At 43.1% G+C, this 8,389-nt stretch overlaps 1 long non-coding RNA gene across 1 annotated transcript; it reads left to right on the top strand.

Annotated features, from left to right (window-relative positions):
- Window positions 1-646: 646 nt before the first annotated feature.
- LOC102468400 (uncharacterized) lies at window positions 647-2,094 on the top strand. The gene is made up of 3 exons (XR_334039.2): window positions 647-821; window positions 1,515-1,666; window positions 1,798-2,094. It is a non-coding gene; the product is annotated as an uncharacterized LOC102468400 (long non-coding RNA).
- Window positions 2,095-8,389: the final 6,295 nt, after the last annotated feature.

The following is an 8,389-nucleotide window of genomic DNA, read 5'->3' as shown; positions in this document are numbered from 1 at the left end:
CTGGGAAGAGAGAACAAACTGATTATTATTCAATACAAAGCAGACCATTTATTTCAGCAGGTTCAGAGCCATTATCTCCCCAGGACACAAGCTACAGTGTGTGCTGGCTTTATCTACCCACACTTCCTTTTGTCCTCAAATCCTTAAAGAGGACATTGTTCCTTTTGCTGGACTAAGACAAAAGGGACCTGGAGAAAGAAATGAGTGGCAGTAATGACCTACTAACGCTTCTCTTGCCTTCCTTTGCTGCCTGAGCTCCTCAAAGGAATTAGGATTTCCTGTGACTTCTAGAGAAGTCCAGGCAGATGAGAAAAAACCTGAGAAAAGAAGACTTGGACAGCCATCTTCCCTTTGAAAAGGGGCCAGCACCCTGTCCTTGACTTCACTACCACCCCCAAGGATGCCGGTTTCATTTGTTGCTGAGAGTCTCAAAAACGAATTGTCCAGTCTATATACCCAGTGTGTTTTTCAAGTCACCAAGACCGGGACTCGAACCACACAGTTGGCTTTGTGGGATTCTAGCTGCCTTAATCACTGGGTAGCCTCAGGTTGGTACATTTTAAAGCAACATTAACCCAATACCACTCAATCTTTTCTCTTTTTTTTTGTAAAGTCATTCATTCATTTCTTCCATGAGTAAGGAAGACAGAGACAGAGGCAGAGACATGGCACCCCCACCGGATCCCCATGCTGCAATCCATCCCTAGACTCACACGTACTTGGCAGGGATATTCTGGATAAAAACCTAGAACCTTCGCACATGGATCATCCCAGAGTATCCTGTTACTGCCATGCCACCGGCCAGCCCACGTTCTTCCAACGTAAGTATCGTCCTCGCTCGCTATAAGGTCTCTGTTCTTTCTGTCCTTATTGATCGTTTAACTGGGCTCTCTGACCACTCATGTTCAGATCAATTTGCCCATTGGAATTAATTGCCCAATAAAGTTCATCAAAGTTCAGTCCATCTTTTTATGTTTTTAGTTATTTCTGTAAGATTCATTGAACCAATAGCTTGTACTTCTTCTCACACTAAGTCTCCTCATTCTTACTCTGCCCAAAGTAAATGCACCCTTTCAAGATTCACTGGAACTTGTATTTTGAAACCTAGCCTAGAAGGTCTCTGAAGGGACCCTTCTTGTTTTGTTTTGCTTTAAACAAAAGAGGAGTCTGCCCGCTGGAGCATTTTATCATTTGGAAAACAGACACAGAATTGTTTAGTGACTTCCCTGAAGACAGCATTGGTAACAATTTCTGGGATTAAGAAAAACAATAAGATGGAGTTTGTGGTAGAGTTGTTTCCTTTTATATTTTACTTGTGACTTTTCCCAATGCCAAAATTTTATGACCCTATAAAAAACACTCTCCCGGGGCTCTTGTGGCTGCTAATGGCTGTATTTGGGGGCTTTTCTTCTTCTAACTATGAGATTCTCAAGGCTTAACATTCCAGACTGTTGGCTGTATCCCCAGTGAGAAAAACTTCTTCCGTGTAATATCTGTTTCTATTGTTTTATAAGAATGGAAAGAAGCCACATAATTAAGCCTTAAGCATGAGGGAAGGAGCTAAAGAAGATGCCTTCTGTGGGACCATGACAGTAGATGACAAAGCAGATGAAAGAGAGAAGGTCAAGAGAAGGTCGTGCGGGTCATTCTCCAGCCTGTCCTGCAGGTGATGTCACACTGATGTTTAATGTAATACCAGATAACCAGCAAATGAATGTTTACATTCCAGGGTTTCCCAGTGGGCTTGTTCACTTGTTCATTCATTCAATGCTTTTTATTGCATCTTTCATATGCCAGGACTGTGCAAGACACAGAAGACAAAGATTAATAAGACCCCATCTGTGCCCTCAAAGAACTCCAGACCAATGCATGAGACACAGCTACGAATCAGTGCATCACGGTGCATCTTTAAGTGTTCAACTGAAAAAACGAACTGGCTAGTTATCCCAACCAGTGCCAATTCTTGCCCCACTCTCCCCCACCTCCCAGGGGACGTTTGGCAATATCTGGAGACATTTTTGATCCTCACAACTGAGGTGTCAGTTGTCGACACTCAAGTGTCGATAGTGTAGAAATGGAGACTCCTAGTCCTCGTGGGACAAAGTATGATACAGTCAGTTCTACCTCGGTGGCTGGGAAAGCTGGGTTTATGCAATCCCTTCGGTTCTTTTTCAGATTTTGTCTTTGATTAGCTTTTGTCCCTGAGCAAGTTACTTCAGCTCTCTGGGCTTAAGTCTCCTCATCCATAAAATATAGCTGGAGTCTCCAATCTTTAAATTCATTCTGTTCTAACAATGTATGGTTTTATTGGGTCAATATTTGTGCTTCCCTTAAACCCTGATCCTGACAGAAGAAAGGCTTGGCCAAAGATTGTATACTCTGCTCTGGGTCAAGGAGATAAACCAGTTTCCCGTGTTGATCCAGAGTCTAAATCAGGCAGGCAAATGTGACCTCTGCCCAAGGACTCCAAGCTAGTATTAAGACACTTCTTTCTTTGGAGTCTAAGTTTTCCCATCAGCAAACAAAAGCCATTTAACTGGTCTGCCTTCCTGTGTCAGGAGAAAAGCTTGAGTAAATGAAGATGGAAAATTACCCCGATGCTGTTTCTGTGACTAGGTCCAAACCACCAATGCCACTTTCCTCCCTTTTGGGGGCCTGCAGCAGTGACAGGGTAGGAGAGACACAGCTCAGGACCAGCCCTGGGGTGTAAGATGGTAGCATGGGCTGGGGAAAGGTAGTCTCTTTGTATGCCTGGGAAACCACCTCAAAGACAACCTTTATCACTTGTCTCCTAGAGAAGTTAGACTTGGATCCTTAACCACACACTTCAAACTTGGGGTCTGGGTGCAATTCAGGTCATCAGATTTTCCCTTTCGCCAACACAAAGAGCCTGTCAAGGCCAAGCTCCTGGAGGCTGGGAGCTAATACCAAAGCTAAGGGAACCAAAGCTTCTCTCTGAAGGAAAAGAGACACTCTTGCCTGGGCCCGAACACAAGGCCTTTTCAATGCTCTGTGGTGCTGACTGCAACAGGAAAGGCAGGAAGAGAGAGACAGGGCAGGGCCAGCATTGGCAGCTGCACTGACGGCAGCATTTCCAGCCTTACCACCCTGGCAGGACAGCATCAAGGTTTGCAAGCAGAGGCTCCTCATGTCTTCCCCATGGCTGGACCCGTGTCATCCGAGGCAGCAGATTCTACATGCAAGATGCAAATGAGCCCTCCACCCCTTATGTTTAATGAAAGAAAACCCAGAATTTAGAGCTATTAACTAACATGCCCAAATTAACTGAACTGCTAGACAAGGGGAACTTTACCAGTGTTACTATCAAATTTGCTTCATTGAGCTTATCAACAATAAATATTTCCAAGTTAGCCACATTTTCCCCATTCTGTATACTTCCACTGTTTGGGGCTTTGTTTTGTTTTATTTGAAGGACTGGTTGATATAATTTATAATCAGTAGAATAAGCAAGTCTTTTTTTTAAGGTTCCCATCACGGGACACATGCACTCACCAGAGAGAGACAGTGAGAAGGAAAGTGAGAAATAACACCCCAGAGGGGTGGCCACACCATAATCCCCTCTCCTCCATTCTCCTCCTGGGATCTTGGGTGAAATGTGGAAATCTTAAGTGTAAAGTTCAATGGCTTTTTTAGGTATATACCCATGTAACAGGCACCCAAATCAAAGTATGAAACATTTCCATCATTCCAGAAAGTTTTCTCAAACCTTGTTTTAATCAGTAGCCACTTGAATAATCACTTTTTATTTCTATTGCCATATATTAGTTTTGCCTATTTTTCTGTTTTATATCAACAACCTTATATTCTTTTGTCCAATACAATGTATTTTGGGTTAATCCACATTATATCAATAATTTGTTCCTTTTTATGGCTGCGTAGTATTCCATTGTATGAACATGCCACATTTCATTTAACCATTCACAATATTGTATTGATGATATTTGGGTTGTTTTGAGTTATTATGTTCATTGATTCTAAAACTGCGGATTAAATGGTGATCATTTTTTGCTGTTGGTATTTAATCTCAAAATATATGCCTATTTTCATTTCCCTTCAGACAACCTCTCTTGAAAGTCATCCTCCAGAGCTCCCAGAAAGTGAGATAGAAAGAAGCATTAGAGGGCCAGCCCTATGCAGTGGGTAAGCCCTGTGCGCTAGGAGCCAGATTCCACATGGTCAACTGTGGTTTGGGCCTTGCTCTGGCAGCTTGAGGGACACACTAGGCTTATGTGACTAAAACCCATTGAGGAATACTTTCGAGGGAGAGTGAGCAAGACACCTACCCTCTGGCAATAAAAAATAAGTATGAAATGACTTTGAAGGTCTTTTCAACCATGAAATCCTCTAATGCAACATCTTCTCTAAGAGCTCTGTTAAGTATTTGCTTACACGCATTAGAACCACGTGTTCCCTGAACGGTCCTCTCCACAGAGATGGATGCCTTTACCAGTGAATTTCCCAACAAAGACTAGACATACTGTTCAACCACAAGAAATACACCCTCTTCACCAGATGACATCTATGTCCAGTGAAAGATGCTGTCCTGATCCATCCCCTGCAAGACACCTGGTAGAGGCCAACAAAAATAGTGGAAAGTAAATGAGCTTCAGTCAGCTCTTCTGCCCTCCACTGAAAACAACAGTAGTTTCTCCCTTGAGATATGTGGAAAAGAAGGCCCACAGGAAGACTATTAACCAGGCCTCCAAAGCATTTCTAACAGGGTTTACAAGTCCTTTGGTGAATTCCTCACTCATTCTTTTTCTGATTTTTATTTTGTCTAAATCTAACTCTGGTGGAGCCACACATCAGGTGGGCCTAATGTGCACTTCACTCCTTCACAAAGTCAGGCAGCTATTTAAAGGCTTTTATACGTTTTCTGAACATGCCAAGAAAGACTGGGAACAACTATTTGAATGATACACATTAAAGAAAAAGAAAAATTTATTCAGCAGATAATTCATCCAGCCACAAGGACTGAACCCCCATGGTTGGAATGACTACTACTGTGGTACCTAATGTCTTGCATGGGGGCCAACTAAACACCCAGTGAAGGCCTTCTCTCCTCTCATTTAAGACCACACCCTAAAATACACCAGCTCCATTCTGTTCTGTCTTCTCACCCCTCTTGGCTCAGTCTTTGATTTCTCTCCTCCACACTGCTCTGCTTTGCTCCTTTAATTTTTAGAACTATTTATTTAATTTTATTCATCATTATTATCCTTCAATTTGACCAGAGAGAGAAACCGAGCGAGAGAGAGAGAAAAAGGAAAAGTGAGAAAGCAAGCCGCCAGGCCTGAAATTCAAACCACGGTTGGCCATGTGGGAGTCTAGTGCCCTAACCACCACACCACCTGCCAGCCCCCCACTCCCTTTTCTTAATTAGCCCTGTTTTTCTACTGATCTCCACTTCTTTTTTTAAAAAAAGTATTACTTTATTTATTTTAATTTGACCAGAGAGGGACAGAGTCAGAGAGACAGAGAAAAATGAGAAAGTAAGTCTCATGTCCGGGACTCAATCCGTGGTCGGCCATGTGGGAGTCTAGCACCCTTCACCACGCCACCTGCCTGCCCCTCATCTCCACTTCTTTAGGTTCACAAAGAGAAGAGGATGACCAGATGTAGATGTTGCAACCAAACAACCTTTACTCAAGCTTCTGGGTTCCTATATTCCCCTTCAGGCACTGTTGATCTCTCAAATTACCTCTCGCAGGGACCAGCAGGTGGCGTGGTGGTGAAGGGGCTGGATACTCCCACATGGCCAACCATGGTTTGAGTTCTGGACCTGGTGGCTTTCTTTCTCTCTCTTTCTCTCTCTCTTTCTCTCTCTCTCCCTCATTGCTGACCCCAATTAAAATGAATGAATGTATAAAATTAATGCTTTTCTCAAATGACCTCTCACATACCTCAGGGAGATCTCACCCCAGATGACTTTTATTCCCCAGCTTCTTCAAGCCAAGGCCCATACCTTCCACCTCCCACCCACTAGGCTGCACCAAGAAGGAATGAAACTGTCCCCTGGGGCCCTAATGAGTGGATGGAGATTCCTGAGCTCACATCTCTCTCATTCTCACCGTAGGTAGGGCTGGTGCTTGTCTGTCATTTGACTCCTCGTTCCTTTCCTGAAGCCAGTCTCGCCCTTTTCTTAAAATGACAACACTGTATAATCAGCTCCTGCCAGCCGCATACACCCAATCAGCCCCACCCTAGCCAAGGCTCTGAAGATGCCATTGAAAACCAATGTATTTTTCTAACCCCTCCCCACCCTCCACCCACCTCTTATTCTTTTGAAAACAAATTCTTTTTCCAGTGTTTCTAAATTAAGCGGAAAAGTGAGAAAAAAGAGTTTCTTCCATTTTTTGATTGTGGATGAAAATAAACCAGCGGTCAGTTATTTACCCAAAATCCGATTCAGAAATGAACCAGTCCTGGACTAGATTTGAATTTTAAGAACAAATCTAAAAGAGCTTCTGAGGAATTTTTGAAAATTCACCGAAAGTGGCCAGGAGGTAAATTTGCAAAGCTGTGGTTATTGGCATTAAAGATTGTAGAGGCAGGAAATTCCCTGCATAACTAGCCTGTCTTCCCAAAGCCTGCTGGGAGCAGAAGTCTAGAATTCCTCCCTATTTTTCCTGCATCCGCAGCCCAGCCGCCCTCTGGCTCCAAGCAGAGCCCATTAGCCACATACTGTAAGTTACAGCATATGTTCATACCTATTCATCAGATCCCTTTTCATTCGGGAGACGGTGGGATTTCACTTGCAGAGACACCAACCACTTCCTCATTAAAGGCTCCACAATGTCTTCTCCTTCCACGCCATCTAGCCAGGGTAGCCAAGATGCCCACCCTAGGGAACTTTCCATTTGAGGAGATTCCTTTTGGAAACAACTCACACACACACCAACTCCACCTCTTTCTCTAGCACCTACTCCCACTACACACATCCATGCACTATTACTCAGAATAAGCTAATTGTGATAACCTTCCAAACATGTCAGTAAATTAACCCACCAAAGGGTCATTGGTTTCTCACATTTAACATCTGCTACTCTTACCAAACATTAACATGATTGCAAGACTTTCTTTTCTAAGTTGGATTTTTTTTGCCTTCTAGATCAGGATTCTTGGAGGTTTGTGACTTACACATTTTTATGTAACTGAAATGCCCTTCTTTACAAACTGCATACCTCAAGGAAATCCCAGAGTACCATGGTTGAGCTCCCAAAAATTGATAGTAGCTAGAAATCCAGTCTATATTTTTCAAGGCCCAACTCCCTTGCCCTTATGCACAGGGTTTCAAAAAGTTCATGGAAAATACATATGCAGAAATTATGCATAGATTTCAAGTTTTTTGCATCAAAATAAACTCATACTTTCATTTTTCCATGAAATTTTTTGAAGTTCCTCCATATATCCAAAGATACCTGACTTCTTACCATATGTAGGCAGGAGACGGGAGGAGGAAATGAAAAGTCTGAGAGAGGAGTCAAGTTGCATTTAGTCCTATCTAGCTGTGCCACTGACAGTGGCAGGCTGTTAACTGGAGAAAAGCTTTGCTTCCCAGATATAAAGTCAGGATAGGTAAAGTGATCCCCAGAAGCCATAGTAGTAACCCCTCTGAACGATACCAAAGATCTGAGCCACTACCTCCAAGGGTTCTTTCAGCTCCATCTCAGGGTAAGCAACCCCAGAAGCACTGAGTCAGGATGGACTCCAACAAGTACCACATGGATCCTATGCCATTATTCCTTTCGCTCCTATCTCAGTCATGAGAATCCCTCAGGCACCTCTCCATACCAACCTGCCAATCTATTTCAACTTCCTGGTAACTCCATTTTAGGGATCTAGTTACTTACCCCTGCAACTGGCCATGGTTGGAGCTAGCCTAATGCCCCCTCCAATAAATCTCTTATTCTAAATTTCAGAGGGAAGCATAAACACAGGTAGTAGATTGTACATAGTAATGTTCACCAACCGCAGTCATCCCCAACTACAGTCATATCCACAGCAGATAGGTTCCAGGAACACCCATGGATATCAAAACCTGCAGGTGCTCAAGTTCCTTATATAAAAGGGCATAGGATTTGCATGTAACCTGGGCACCTCCTTCAGTATACTTTAAATTATTTCTAGATTTGTTATAATAGCTAGTGTAGTATAAATGCTGTATAAATCGTTGCCATCCTACAATTGTCTATTTGCAATAATCGTGTTTTTTTCTAAATAGAGACTATGCATGTGCACAGACATGTGGAAGAAAGAAAGAAGCACCATTAATGGAGTCTAGGCACACCTCCAACCCTCTGGGCTGTCAGGATCTTGAGCACCCACACTTACCCAGCTTAGGTCAGGTCATTCGGTCTAGGGAGCC

This window comes from Tupaia chinensis, unplaced genomic scaffold (assembly GCF_000334495.1).
Source record: "Tupaia chinensis unplaced genomic scaffold, TupChi_1.0 Scaffold000140_1, whole genome shotgun sequence".
NCBI classification, from domain to species: Eukaryota; Metazoa; Chordata; class Mammalia; order Scandentia; family Tupaiidae; genus Tupaia; species Tupaia belangeri.
The sequence above is the reverse complement of the archived record's forward strand: the minus strand, read 5'-3'. Positions and strand labels throughout refer to the sequence as shown.